This window comes from Eretmochelys imbricata, chromosome 1 (genome assembly GCF_965152235.1).
Source record: "Eretmochelys imbricata isolate rEreImb1 chromosome 1, rEreImb1.hap1, whole genome shotgun sequence".
Taxonomy (NCBI): domain Eukaryota; kingdom Metazoa; phylum Chordata; order Testudines; family Cheloniidae; genus Eretmochelys; species Eretmochelys imbricata.
The window spans coordinates 28,692,835-28,706,894 of record NC_135572.1 but is presented as its reverse complement, the minus strand read 5'-3'; the positions used below and the strand labels follow the sequence as shown (position 1 = coordinate 28,706,894).

Here is a 14,060-nt window from a genome sequence, read left to right as displayed (position 1 = left end):
GGTTTTCTTTAAAAAGGATTTACATGTTCATTTGAAATGTACCAACTGTTGCCCTGAAGTGGCTACAACTTAAACCTACACAACAATTTAGGACAGGAAGTGAAGAATACCAATTGAAACTGCAGAAAGAATTTTGGTGAGGAGCAGTGGAGGAGGGGACAGCAGTATACTATTACCTTAGCTGGACTTTGGCCACGCACTGTATATAAAAACCTTTATACTTGTGAGGATACCATGGACTCTTTAGTCAACCCCAAGTAGTTAGAACTCTCTTAAGTCTTGCTTGAAAGATGGTCTTTCCAGGGCAGGGTATGCTGGGATATTATTTTTTCAGAGGGAATGGTGCCCCGTATGGAATAACCAGTACCACTTCTTGCAGCACCTTGTCGTTTTGTTTCAGATTAGTGATTAAGAAGATTTCTTTCTGTCTAATAATTTAGTCATTAATCCTGACAAACAAGAAAGGCAACTGTTTTCAGTGCTGTTCCCAAAAGAGTATCTGTCGAGTTGTTTACACACATCTGATCCCTCTTCCAAAACCGGTTAGTTGAACTAGTCTGATGTTTCAGTTCCAGCGTTGATGAAAGCTTGGACCAGAGATGAGTGACTGCTAACAGAGCAAGGCTTTGGGACACGCATGACCTGCAGCCGTGAGGCCTCTCTGGTTTAGGGAACTATAAATGTGAAGGAGACTCTTACCTTTTCTTTTAAACAGAAAGCTAAGTTTCCAGTTCTTTGCTTTACAAAGAGAGTCAGTTGATCACACTAGGATTGAAAGATGAATGATTTGACCAAAAGCTCAGACCGTTCATGATCCATCTCTGGCCCCTTATCTCCATCTAGTCACCTCGGGCTTATGGTCTGTGAAAACAGTGGGCACAGATCCTTTGAATTTTGAGGAAGACCTAAATAATTTTGGACCTGTGGGGATCATCACTACCCATGCTGCCACCGATAGCATTAGGATGCTGCAAGCTCTTTTCTGCTTTCACCTCAAGAAGAGCTTTGTGTAAGATCAGAAGCTTGTCTCACCAACAGAAGTTGGTCCAGTAAAAGATATTACCTCCCCCGCCTTGTCTTTCTCATATTCTGGGACCAACACAGCTGGAGTGACTCTACCTCCACCTGAATTAGGCTTTCGTATTGAGTGAACAGCATGACCTTTGGCCACAGGAAGAGGTAGCTCAGTAACAAGAGGCAGTGTGTTCTAGTGGGCTAAGAATGGGATTGAGAACAATGGACTCCATTCTAATCCCAACTCTGGCGTGGATTGGCTCTGTGGCTTTGGTCAAAGATACTTAACCTTTCTGTCTTAGTGTTCCCAATCTACAAATGGGGAAACTTACCAGCCTTACAGTGAGGCCAAGGGGAGTGGATGTGGGTGTGTAACCATAAATTTCAAAGATAGAAGGAACCGCTATGACCATCTAGTCTCACTCGCGTAGCCTAGGAATTTCACCCAGGAATTCTTGCAGTGTGGAGATTTGTTCTTTCCTATTATACAAGTGAACACTATGAAACCCAAGCTATTGCTTAGTTATTGTTTGTAAAATCCTGTGTAAGTGCTACGTTGCACCAGAATGTGTGCACAACTCTCCCATGGCTGGGTCCTGAGTGACTTGGACAAATTCTCTCTTGCAATGTTTGTTTCAGTATTGGAAGCTATGAATGGATCCCTGGTAAAATGTGCAGCAGAGGTCCTGCAGTGACCTGAGGAGATCCACCTCCTCCATTTTTATAGCAAATGGTTTGGTTGAAACCCTAAGAATTGCCTGACTAACCCTTCCCTGAAATCCTTCGGCCGGATCTCTGTATAAGTTCAGCTTCTTCTAGCAATGAAGCCAAATGACCCAAACCTATTGGAAACCTATTTGTATGTTGATGCCAGGTTCCCAAACTTGGGAGCAGTAGTCTGTAATTCTAATGGAACTGACATTTATGGAAAACCTTCTGTTCCAGTCCTTCAGGATTTAATTAATTTAGTTTCAGGATGAAATATTCATTTTAAAGAGGTTATAAACAATTGATGTTTTCGGTCTCTAATGATGGTTTATGCTGTACAGAACGAGGCACACATTTATTGTTTGAGTGAGAAATTGGTTTCATTTTAACTTCTGTGTGCTGCTGTGGATCATAGGAAGTCCCAAAGGCTTTTCCTGTCGGTCATTTCATTGGTCCCTTAAGTAACAAAAATATGAAACATGGTGACTTATATTGTTTCTATTATTAATATTTTCATGTTGCTCTCTCTCTCTCTCTCCAGGCTGTAATATCAGATCATCTAGTTATACTGAGTGGCAAATATACAATTTTTCTTTTGTACATCATCTGTTTTAGAGTGAAATAATAAAGCTAAGTACCAGAGAAAGGGAGGAATTGAGGAATGCAAGGGATAAAAGAAATTTCTTTTTAGTTGGTTTAAAAGGAGGAAAGTTGAGGCAGATATAAAAAGGTTGTTTCAGGAGTGTAAAAGACCCTCACCCTAATCAACAGCAGTGGGAGCATGTGAAGGGAGTGAGAAGCCACGGTGAGCTGAAGAAAGTATATGCAGTGATTTAAAAACAGGGCAATCCCATTTGAAGAGGATCCAGAAACAAACTAGGAATCCAGGAAGTCAAGTGATCTGAGTGTTGTAATGATGTAGGATTTGCCACCCATCCTGAAGTTCACTGAACATCAAACGTAAGAGGGGAAAAACCCAGCTTGTCTCCGAATGAGAGTTTGCAGGTGTTCCAGTCAGAAGAAACATTGTTTTGTTTGGAAACTGAGAACAGGTGATACGAGACCAGTCAGAAGTGTCACCCACCCATAGGATCGGTGCTACGCCCATAGTTTAGAACAGTCTCTTGGAGGAACAGCTAAGTGGCATACCCACTTAGGTCTCTCAGTCTGCCCCAGAGCAACCTTAGTCCTTTCCCTCGCACTGGGTAACCATGCAAAATACAGGGGAAACCGAGGCACATGTAGGCTCCATAAAAATATTACAGAAAATCCCTACTTCATCACAACATGAGAGAGACAAACTCCCCAAATATCCCATTTTGTGATCTCTCTCCGTGCAGAATCTGACTCTGACAGAAACACATGCCTGTTGATTTACATCTAGTGTCCTGGTATTATGTGTTCGCTGTGCTATTCTGAATGTTTCCATAAGCTGTGGGATTATGGCACACTGATTTTATTCAGTGAAATAGTCAATCTGGATGAGAACCTCACTAGTCGGTGTATTACTACTTATGGGAGAGGATGGGAAAATTCCTTTGTAGTGCAGTTTCTCACATAGAAGAATTCAAATGACTCTTACTCTGTAAATCAAAATGCTTTTAGCTTGTTTTTGTTTTCTCCTGTCAAGCTATGAATTTGGGCTGGGTGGTGAAAATTAAAAAAAACCCACTTGCAGTAAAATTAGACTATTTTTTGTAGTAATTTGCTTCCTCCAGTCAATAGGGAGGCCATTTATGCAGATTTCTGTTCTATCAGCAGGAGCTTACTGGCGTGACATTGTGTACCTGAATGTGTAGCGAGAATACCAGATGGATAGAAATGATCAATATTCTGTCTTTTTAAAGCTGTGATGAAGCGATCAGAAAGCTATTAATTGCTAACAACCAGAGACGCAAAAACAAAAAAGCTTGGGTCTGATGAACTGGAGGACGTATGCAGCTCTGCTCTGCTGGGTTTATGCTGCTTCCTACCGAGGATAACTTTTTATGCAAGCATGCCCGTTAGTACAATGTGTATATTTCATGATAAAAAGATAATCACAATTATTTTGCTTTCCTTGTAATCAGATTTCGTGAAAAAAAACAAACACCTAATAAAAAGCCCCAACCCTTGAGTTTCTTTAGATGTTGGATTCCAAAAATGTTTAGTTTAATATAGAGAGGGACAACATGTTGTTAGAGGTACCTCCAGGTTGCAGTCCAGGTAGAGCCTACAGCCAAGCACAGCTGACAGGTTTCAGAGTAGCAGCCGTGTTAGTCTGTATCCGCAAAAAGAAAAGGAGTACTTGTGGCACCTTAGAGACTAACCAATTTATTTGAGCATAAGCTTTCGTGGGCTACAGCCCACTTCATCGGATGCATGCAGTGGAAAATACAAGTAGGACGATTTTATATACACAGAGAACATGAAACAATGGGTATTACCATACACACTGTAATGAGAGTGATCAGTTAACGTGAGCTATTACCAGCAGGAGAGAAAAAAAACCTTTTGTAGTGATAATCAAGGTGGGCCATTTCCAGCAGTTGACAAGAACGTGTGAGGAACACATCCAGTCCCACTACCAATGTGATATATGCCATCATGTGCCAGCAGTGCCCCCTCTGCCATGTTCATTGAGACTCTCTACGTAAAAGAATAAATGGACGCAAATCAGACGTCAAGAATTAGAACATTCAAAAACCAGTCGGAGAACACTTCAATCTCTCTGGTCACTCACCTACAGACCTAAAAGTAGCAATATTACAACCCAAAGAACTTCAAAAACAGACTCCAATGAAAGACTGCTGAATTGGAATTAATTTGCAAACTGGACACCATTAAATTAGGCTTGAATAAAGACTGGGAGTGGATGTGTCATTACACAAAGTAAAACTATTTCCCCATGTTTATTTTCCCCCCTACTGTTCCTCACACGTTCTAATCAACTGCTGGAAGTGGCTCATCTTGATTATCACTACAAAAGGTTTTTTTTTCCTCTACTGCTGGTAATAGCTCACCTTAACTGATCACTCTCGTTACAGTGTGTATGGTAACACCCATTGTTTCATGTTCTCTGTGTATATAAAATCGTCCAAGTGTATTTTCCACTGCATGCATCCGATGAAGTGAGCTGTAGCCCACGAAAGCTTATGCTCAAATAAATTTGTTAGTCTCTAAGGTGCCATAAGCACAGTTGAGTTACTCCTAGCAAAGTCTGAGCTAGCAAACAGGAGCAGCAAATGGGAATTTTGCAAGGGAGTTCTCCAGGTGAAGGAGGAGTGACTATGTAGCCCTTGGGGTGAGTTTGTTGTGTTAGTTTGTGTGTTCTTGTGTGCTTGCCATGTGCCTGCTTGATTGAAGTTTATAATGTGGTCTGTCTGGGAGGTTGCGGGGGCACTCTGTGCTGCGTCTAGTGACCTGCTAGGGAAAACTGAGAGCTTCCCAGCGAGGCTCTGATCTGCCATCCTTTCATCCCTAATTCCTTTAGGATTCCCTGACAAGGAGGCGGTGTTAACTCAGGGAGAACAGGGGGTTTAAAACCCTAAGCAACCAGAGGAGCTGGTGAACAGGGGAGTTTTGGGGGGAGAATTTAGAGAGGGAATGTGAGAGCCAGATACACCTAATAAGCATTCTCTAAACTTAATCCAATAACGCCCCCATTCTCCAACGAACCCCCCTCCCAACTCCCCCACACACAAGACCCTGCAAGAATAAAAAGAATGTAGGCCGAAGTCCAGCAGCAGAGTCGGGGGCTAGCCAGCTTATTGCACTGAATGCAGCATGTATGATTATCTGCTTGTGTGCATTCAGTGCATCCAGCTCATGGCCCACCGAGACCAAGTATGGGCTCTTGAGACCAGAGTGGCTGAACTGGACGAGCTAAGGGAGACCAAGAGGTTCACAGAAGAGACTTTCCAGGATGCAGTATAGTGTTCCCACCCCAGTCCGACAGCCTCTGCGCTGCTGAGAAGGATGAAAGTCTCAGGGAAAGTAAAGATCAAACTGGAGAAGAGGGAAACAATCTTGTAGTTCGGATCCTCCTTCCAGCTGATCTCATGGCATCCTTGCACACTGAAGATATTTCTCCAGGGAGAGGGGACCATTGTTATTAGGATTGTAATAGTAACGGAGGGTTCGATCATTAGAAATAATAGATAGCTGGCTTTGTGGTGATTGGGAGAACCACATGGTGAATTGGCTGCTAGGTGCGAAGGTTGTGGATCTCTCAAGATATCTAGACAGACTTATGTGCAGTGCTGGGGAGGAGCCAGTGGTCCTGGTACATGAAAGTACCAGTGACATGGGGAAAAGTAGGTGAGAGGTCCTGGAGGTTGCTAGGTAAGAGATTAAAATCCAGGACCTCCATGGTAGCATTCTCTATAATGCTTCCAGTTGTACATTCCAGGCCAGTTAGACAGGCAGACCTGCAGGGTCTCAATATCTGGATGAGACAAAGGTGTTGGGAGTTCCTAATAAATAGGTTTATTAGGAACTGGAGAACCTTTTGGGAAAGGAGGAGCCTATACAGGAAGGATGGGCTCCACCTAAACCAAAATGGAACCAGATTGCTGGCACTTAAAATTAAAAATGTCATGGAGGAGTTTTTAAACTAAGGTCTGGGGGAAAGCTGACCGGTGCAGAGAAGCATGTGGATTGGACAGACTCATCCTTTAGGGGAGGAATTATTAAAGGGGATACTATCCCAGTAAAGAGGAAAAGGATAGAAGTTGCTAAAGTACAGGTGAGAACTGAAGAGAAACAGACAAATGAAAGAGTCCCATTCAATTACATCACATGATGGCAGAAAACTAAATGGTTGACAAATTTTATGTGCTTGAATACAAATGCAAGAAATTTAATAGCAATATGCGTGAACTTGAGTGCCTGATATTAAATGAGGATATTGATATAATAGGCATCACAGAAACTTGGTGGAATGATGATAATCAATGGGACATGGTAATACAAAATATATAGGCATGACAGAGTAGGTTGCACTGATGGGGGAGTGAGACATGTGAAAGAAAGCATAGAGTCAAATATAGTAAACATCTTAAATGAATCAAACAATAGCATTGAATCTCTATGGATAGAAATTCCATGCTTGAATAATAAGAGTATAGCAGTGGAAATATACTACTGACCACCTCGCCAGGATGGTGATGGTGACTGTGAAATGCTCAGGGAAATTAGAGAGGCTACAAAAACAGAAAACCCAATAATAATGGGGGATTTCAACTATCCCCATAGTGACTGCATACGTGTCACCTCAAGATGGGATACAAAGATAACATTTCTAGACACCATTAATCACTTCTTCTTGGAGCAGCTAGTCCTGGAACCCCCAAGGGGAGAGGCAATTCTTGGTTTAGTCCAAAGTGGCACACAGGATCTGGTCCAAGAGATGAATATAGCTGAACCCCTTGGTAACCACAACCATAATGTAATTAAATTTAACATCCTTGCAGGGGGGGGGGGGAAATACCAGAGAAAACCACTACAGTAGTATTTAACTCAAAAAGGGGAACTACACAAAAATGACGAGACTAGTTAAATGGAAATTAAAAGGAACAGTCACAAATGCCTGAAAGCTGCATGGAAACTTGCTAAAAACACTGTAATACAGGCTCAAACTATATGTATATCCCAAATAAAAAAGGAAGAGTCAGAGAACCAAAAAAATGCCACCATGGCTAAACAACAGAGTAAAAGAGGCTGTTAGAGACCCCAAAAAATCTTTTAAAAATTGGAAGTCACGTTCTACGGATGCAAATAGAAGGGAGTATAAACTGTAGCAAGTCGAGTGTAAAATTAAAATTAGGCAACCCAAAAAAGAATTTGAAGAGCAACTAGCAAAAGACACAAAAACTAAGAGCAAAATTTTTAAGTACATCAGAATCAGGAAGCCTGCCAAATAATCAATGGGGCCACTGGACAATCAAGGGGCTAAAGGAACACTCAAGGAATACAAGGCCTTTGCAGAGTAGTTAAATGAATTCTTTGCATTGGTTTTCACTGCAGACGATGTGAGGGAGATTCCCACACTTGAGCCACTCTTTTTAGGTGACACATTTGAGGAACTGTCTCAGATTGAGATGTCGGGAGAAGAGGTTTGGGAACAAATTGATAAATGAAACAGTAATAAGTCACCAGGATCAGGTGGTATTCACCCAAGAGTTCTGAAGGAACTCAAATATGAAATTACAGAACTACTATCACTTATATCTGCCTCTGTATCGGATGACTGGGGAATAGCTAATGTAATGCCAATTTTTTAAAAAGGCTCCAGAGGCAGTTCTGGCAATTACAGGCAAATTGGTTGAAACTATAGTAAAGAACAGAATTATCAGACACATAGAGGAACACAATTTGTAGGGGGAGAATCAAAATGTCTTTTGTAAAGAAAGATCATGTCTTATCAATCTCTTAGAATTCTTTGAAGGGTCAACAAACATGTGAACAAGGGTGATCCTTTGGATATAGTATACAGTACTTGGACTTTTAGAAAGCCTTTGACAAATTCCCTCACGAACGGCTCTTAAGCAAAGTGAGCAGTTATGGGAGAAGAGGGAAAGTACTTTTGTGGATCAGTAACTGGTTAAAAGATGGGAGACAAAGGGTAGGAATAAATAGTCAGTTTTCACAGTGGAGATGAATAGCAGGGATCTGAATGATCTGTGCTGGGACCACTGCTGTTCAACGTATTCATAAATGTTCTGGGAAAAGGGGTAAATTTTGTGGTGGCAAAGTTTCTAGGTGATAGAAAATTACTCAAGATAGTTAAGTCCAAAGCTGACTGTGAAGTGGTGCAAAGAGATCTCGCAAAACTGGGTGACTAGGCAACAAAATGGCAGATGAAATTCAGTGATGGAAAATGCAAAATAATGCACATTGGAAAACTATATCTACAAAATGATGGGGTCTAAATTAGCTTTTTCCACTCCAGAAAAGAGATCTTGGAGTCATTGTGGATAGTTCTCTGAAAACATCTGCTCAATGTCCAGCAGCAGTCAAAATGGCTAACAACGTTAGGAACCATTAGGAAAGGGATAGATGATAAGACAGAAATTATCTTACTGCCACTATATAAATCCATTGTACACCCATAACTTGAATACTGCATGCAGTTCTGGTTACCCCATATGAAAAAAGATATATTAAAAATGGAAAAGATACAGAGAAAGGCAACAAACATTATTTAAGATTATGGAACGGCTTCCATATGAGAGAGATTAAAAAGTACCGGTGCTGTTCATTTTAGAAAAGAGACAACTAAAGGGTGAATAGGATAGAGGTCTATAAAATCATGACTGGTGTGGAGAAATGGAATAAGGAAATATTATTTTCCCCTTCATAGAACACAAGAACCAGGGTCACCCAATGAAATTAATAGGTTTAAAACAAACTAAAGGAAGTACTTCTTCACACAACACACACTGAACCTGTGGGACATGTTGCCAGGGGATGGTGTGAAGGCCAAAAGTATAACTGGGTTCAAAAATGGAATTAGATAAGTTCATGGAGGATAGGTCCACCAATGGCTATTAGCCAAGATGGTCAGGGATGCAGCCCATTCTCCAGGTGTCCGTAAAGCTCTGAGTGTCAGAAACTGGGACAAGATGATGGGATACCTCGCTTGATAATTGCCCTGTTCTGTTCATTCCCTCTGAAGCATCTGGCACTGGCCACTGTCAGAAGACAGGATACTGGGTTAGATTGGTCTGACCTAGTATGGCCATTCTTATGTTCAGATTCTTCCTAGCTCAGGGGTGGCCAACCTGTGGCTCTGGAGCCACATGCGGCTCTTCAGGAATTAATATGCGGCTCCTTGCATAGACACTGACTCCGGGGCTGGAGCTACAGGTGCCAACTTTCCAATGTGCGGGGGAGGGTGCTCACTGCTCAACCCCTGGCTCTGCCACAGGCCCTGCCCCCACTCCACCCCCTCCCCTGAGCCACCGTGCCCTTGCTTCTCCCCCCAGAGCCTCCTGCATGCCACAAAATAGCTGATTGGGAGGTGCAGGGAGGGAGGGGGAGGTGCTGATCGGAGGGGCTGCTGGTGGGTGGGAGGCACTGGGAGCAGGGTAGGGGGAGCTGATGGGGGGCTGCTGACGTATTACTGTGGCTCTTTGGCAATGTACATTGGTAAATTCTGGCTCCTTCTCAGGCTCAGGTTGGCCACCCCTGCCCTAGCTAATGGGGAGGCTTAAATGACATTTAGGTAACTGTTAAATCCCTGGGAAATTTCCATGGTGGGGTACTCTGTGGCATCTTTTAAAGATTCATTTACTAGGTTGACTAGTGATCTGTTAATTTACGGTAAATACAGAAATAAAAGGGTCAGTGTTATTTCACTCCTAACTTTCAGTCGGAGCAGACATTTGTGCACAGTGTAGGCACAGAACCATGGGTGTGTGCACAAGTCAGGGATCTGCATGTGAATGTGGCAGAACAGGTACGTGTGTGTGTGTGTCTGTTTTCACATACAGACTAGTCATACACCTGCACACGCCTAAAAAGCAGGGGTAGTGATGCCTAAGTGTGGCCGTACTCCTCTCATCTCAGAGAGATTTGTGCATTGTGCACTCTGCTTATTAACCTCACCTCACAGGCACGTCTCCTTAGAAAGTAGAAGCTTCACAGCAGCTTATTTTCAATGGCCTCATGTGTAGAACAGTCTGGTTTGCCTCCAGGGTTATCACTTCAAATGAATTCCTCCTTCTGAAAATGCCAAATTTAATAAAATCACAGACACAGCATTGTTTCAGAGCATGCTTTAATACTGTTCTCGCTGCCAGAGAACAAGATCCATGCTTTAAATGCATCTTTCCAATTCTTTTTTCCATCAGAAGGCCCTTGATTCTACTAAATGCCTTATGGGGATAATAAATGTGTGATGTCTTTGAATATAATGACAAGGTATGCGCTTACTCCCCATGATATCTGTAATGCAAATCTGTGGGAAGCCATAGACTTCTGGTAGGGAACCCCTACTGTTACAAGAAGAAGCAGCTGGTGCTATGTAAAAAGAAAAGGAGTACTTGTGGCACCTTAGAGACTAACCAATTTATTTGAGCATAAGCTTTCGTGAGCTACAGCTCACTTCATCGGAGGCATACCGTGGAAAGTACAGAAGATCTTTTTATACACACAAAGCATGAAAAAATGGGTGTTTACCACTACAAAAGGTTTTCTCTCCCCCCACCCCACTCTCCTGCTGGTAATAGCCCATCCAAAGTGACCACTCTCTTCACAATGTGTATGATAATCAAGTTGGGCCATTTCCAGCACAAATCCACGTTCCCCCACACCCCCCCGCCCAAACCCACTCTCCTGTTGGTAATAATGCTATGTGCTGGTGCTATGTAGTGACAGAAAACTAATTCTTCTTATTATTATTATTGTCTTTAGTTCTGTTATCTTGATTGCTTTGGTGCATCCAACGTATGGTGCCCTGCATTGTATCTGGCTTAATGTAGTACAGGTTCAGTGGCCTTTGAACAAAAATGTACACACCACGATGAACTGCTATAATTTTTCACGTGGCCAGTGTAATGAATGAAGTGAGACTCTTCAGAAATAGGCCTTCGTTGACAGTAGCTGTGTAAATGTTGGTGTGCGTTAGATAAAAGTGATATCAAAGGGGAGCCAAAAATGTGTGTGTGATCACTATTCAGAACATACATTGATCCTGTCTGAAAGGTTTGTTTTGTTTTTCCCCCTTTTACAGATTGTAACACAGGCAGCCATCTGAAGTAACGACATCGGAAGTTTCACCCCTTTTCAAAGACCTTCCTTTGCCTCTCTGCAACTCAACTTTTTGTTTTGTTTTTTGTTTTGGTGGAGGCACAACAAAAGAGCCTAAGAGAAGAATGAGGCAGCTGAAAGGAAAACCCAAAAAGGAGACCTCCAAAGATAAAAAGGAGAGAAAGCAGGCAATGCAAGAGGCTCGACAACAAATCATCACTGTAGTGCTTCCCACAATGGCTGTTGTAGTGCTTTTAATTGTTGTGTTTGTTTATGTGGCAACTCGCCCAAATACAACTGAATGATGCAGCTTTTTAAATTCTCTAACTTCGTGTATTAATACTCGTATTTTATGAAGAGCCAAAAACCCCCCTGCCAAACCTTTCTTCCAATATCCCACATTTTAATAGTATTTTACAAAGGAACCTACTGTCATCTTCAGTCTTCTACTTAATTGGAGTGCTAGGATTTCTGTTTTGGAATGTAACATAAAACGGATTCGTGAGCGTGCCAATACATTTTATGGTCCAGTTGATGTGCCTTTCAGACTTTTAAAATGGTGTTTTTTCTTAAAGCTATTTGAAGTTCTATATTGTGAAAGGAAACTCTGTTGTGTTATAAATTTGTATAAATCAGCTTTCAGATTTTATCACTGTAATCTGTAATATTGCTCCCATGAGTTTTTGTTTGTCTGTTTCACAACTTCCAAAGAAGTACACTTCTTCTTTGTGCTTAATGTCATTTGAAATGCTCTGATTTAAAATATATATATATTTTTGGAATAAAGAAGATATTAATCTTACTTAGAATCTTCATCTTGTTTTGCCAAAAAGTGGCTTGATTCATAGATTCATAGATACTAAGGTCAGAAGGGACCATTCTGATCATCTAGTCTGACCTCCTGCACAACACAGGCCACAGAATTTCACCCACCCACTCCTGAAAAATCTCACCTATGTCTGAGCTACTGAAGTCCTCAAATCGTGGTTTAAAGACTTCAAGGAACAGAGAATCCTCCAGCAAGTGAACTGTGCCCCATGCTACAGAGGAAGGCGAAAAACCTCCAGGGCCTCTTCCAATCTGCCCTGTTGGCCACAGTCTTTGTTGTCCCTAGGGGCTTATTTCAGAACAGTTTAGCCTCCTGTCCTGACAGGGGCCTGTCTTCCCCTCCCAGGAGGTGTTTCTGTAGTGGCAGGTTGGAGGGAACCTGAGCCCGCCCTCTACCCCAGGTTCCAGCCCAGGGACCCTAATGGCAGTAGCTGTTGGCAGCCAACCTTTCACTGCCAGAGTTGCTACATTTCCCTGGGCCACTTCCCCACAGCTCTCCCTCTTCTCTCTTCTTCACCCTTACCGATGGCTTGAGGGTGTCTTCATTAATGAGTCCTTCAGCCGCACTTCCTCTTCTCTGGCTCCTCGTTTAAATGCTATACAGCAATGTTTCTCAGACAGGGGTCCGTGGACCTCTGGGGATCCATGAGGGTATCCCGCGGGCCCCGCTGATCAGCTCTTCCTCCTCCCTCCCTCCCTCCCCAGTGCCTGCTGCATGCTGGGGGACAGCTGTTCAGTGGCGTGCAGGAGAGCTGGGGAGGAGTGGGCCTGGGGCGTGCTCGAGAAAGGAGGAATGGCAGGGATGAAGCAGGGGCAGGAAGAGGCGGGGTGGAGTGGGGGCGGGAAATGGGGCTGAGCGGGGCAGCTTGGGGGTCTGCAAAAAATTTTAAATCAGAATGGGGGTCCTCTGATAGCTAAAGTTTGACAGCTGCTGCTATACAGAGTACTTACAAAGGATTTCTTTTTCCTGTGGGACTTGAACATTCAAAGTGAATAATATAATATAAGATCTACCAGAACAGTCTTGCAGAAGCCCAAGAGAAAGATTCCACAGGTTTGTCATGGCAAAATAGCTAATATAAAGACACAGTCACAGGCCTTGAATCTTCTGTTCTTTAAATGCGGAAAATGTGGAATAATGTAGGTTAGGCTTTCAAACACTTTATTCAAATGGACCGTTCTTATATGGATCCCAGTTTCTCTTTAGAACCTAGCATCAAACCACCACAGGTGCACTCCAGGAAGTTAAAAAGAAAAGTATATCAAAATTCCTGGAATAATTTTATGCACTTTTACTGCCCATCCCTTCTTCATCCAAGGATCTCAAAGCACTTAGAACCCCCCAAACACTCAAAACACGGGGAGTTAGGTCAGGGATCACTTCAGGGCGGATGCTGCTGAGGATGAACGGAATGCAGTAGCTGTGTATCAGTATTTTCCCACAGTCGCTTAATGCAGGAAGTGAAAAGGGCCTTAACCCTGCAAACTCTTCTGCGTGTGCTTAACTATCAGCACCTGGACAGTCCCAGTGAAGCTATTGGGACTATTCACATGCAGGCTTAGGACCCTATTCACTCCCTGCATTCTTGTGTGGTAAAGATGTTACTGTGTAGAATGCCATATCTGAAACCGCAGGAGAAATTTTGGGTCAGCAAAATGTAAATGTGTTTTGGATTTGGTTTAAGATGTGGGAATTAAAATCCTTATGCTCGGAAAAAGAGCTGGGAACTTTAACAATCAAAAGTGGTCCTGATCTCTCTCCTGCTACTCACTTGACA

General features: G+C 42.6%; 1 long non-coding RNA gene across 1 annotated transcript in view; it reads left to right on the top strand.

The window, feature by feature from the left end:
• The window catches only part of LOC144257463 (uncharacterized), a 42,593-nt gene extending 30,337 nt beyond the window's left edge, over positions 1–12,256 (top strand). Inside the window, exon 2 of the long non-coding RNA XR_013344547.1 lies at positions 11,438–12,256. This is a non-coding gene — a long non-coding RNA (uncharacterized LOC144257463). The remainder of the gene's footprint in view (positions 1–11,437) is intronic.
• Positions 12,257–14,060: the final 1,804 nt, after the last annotated feature.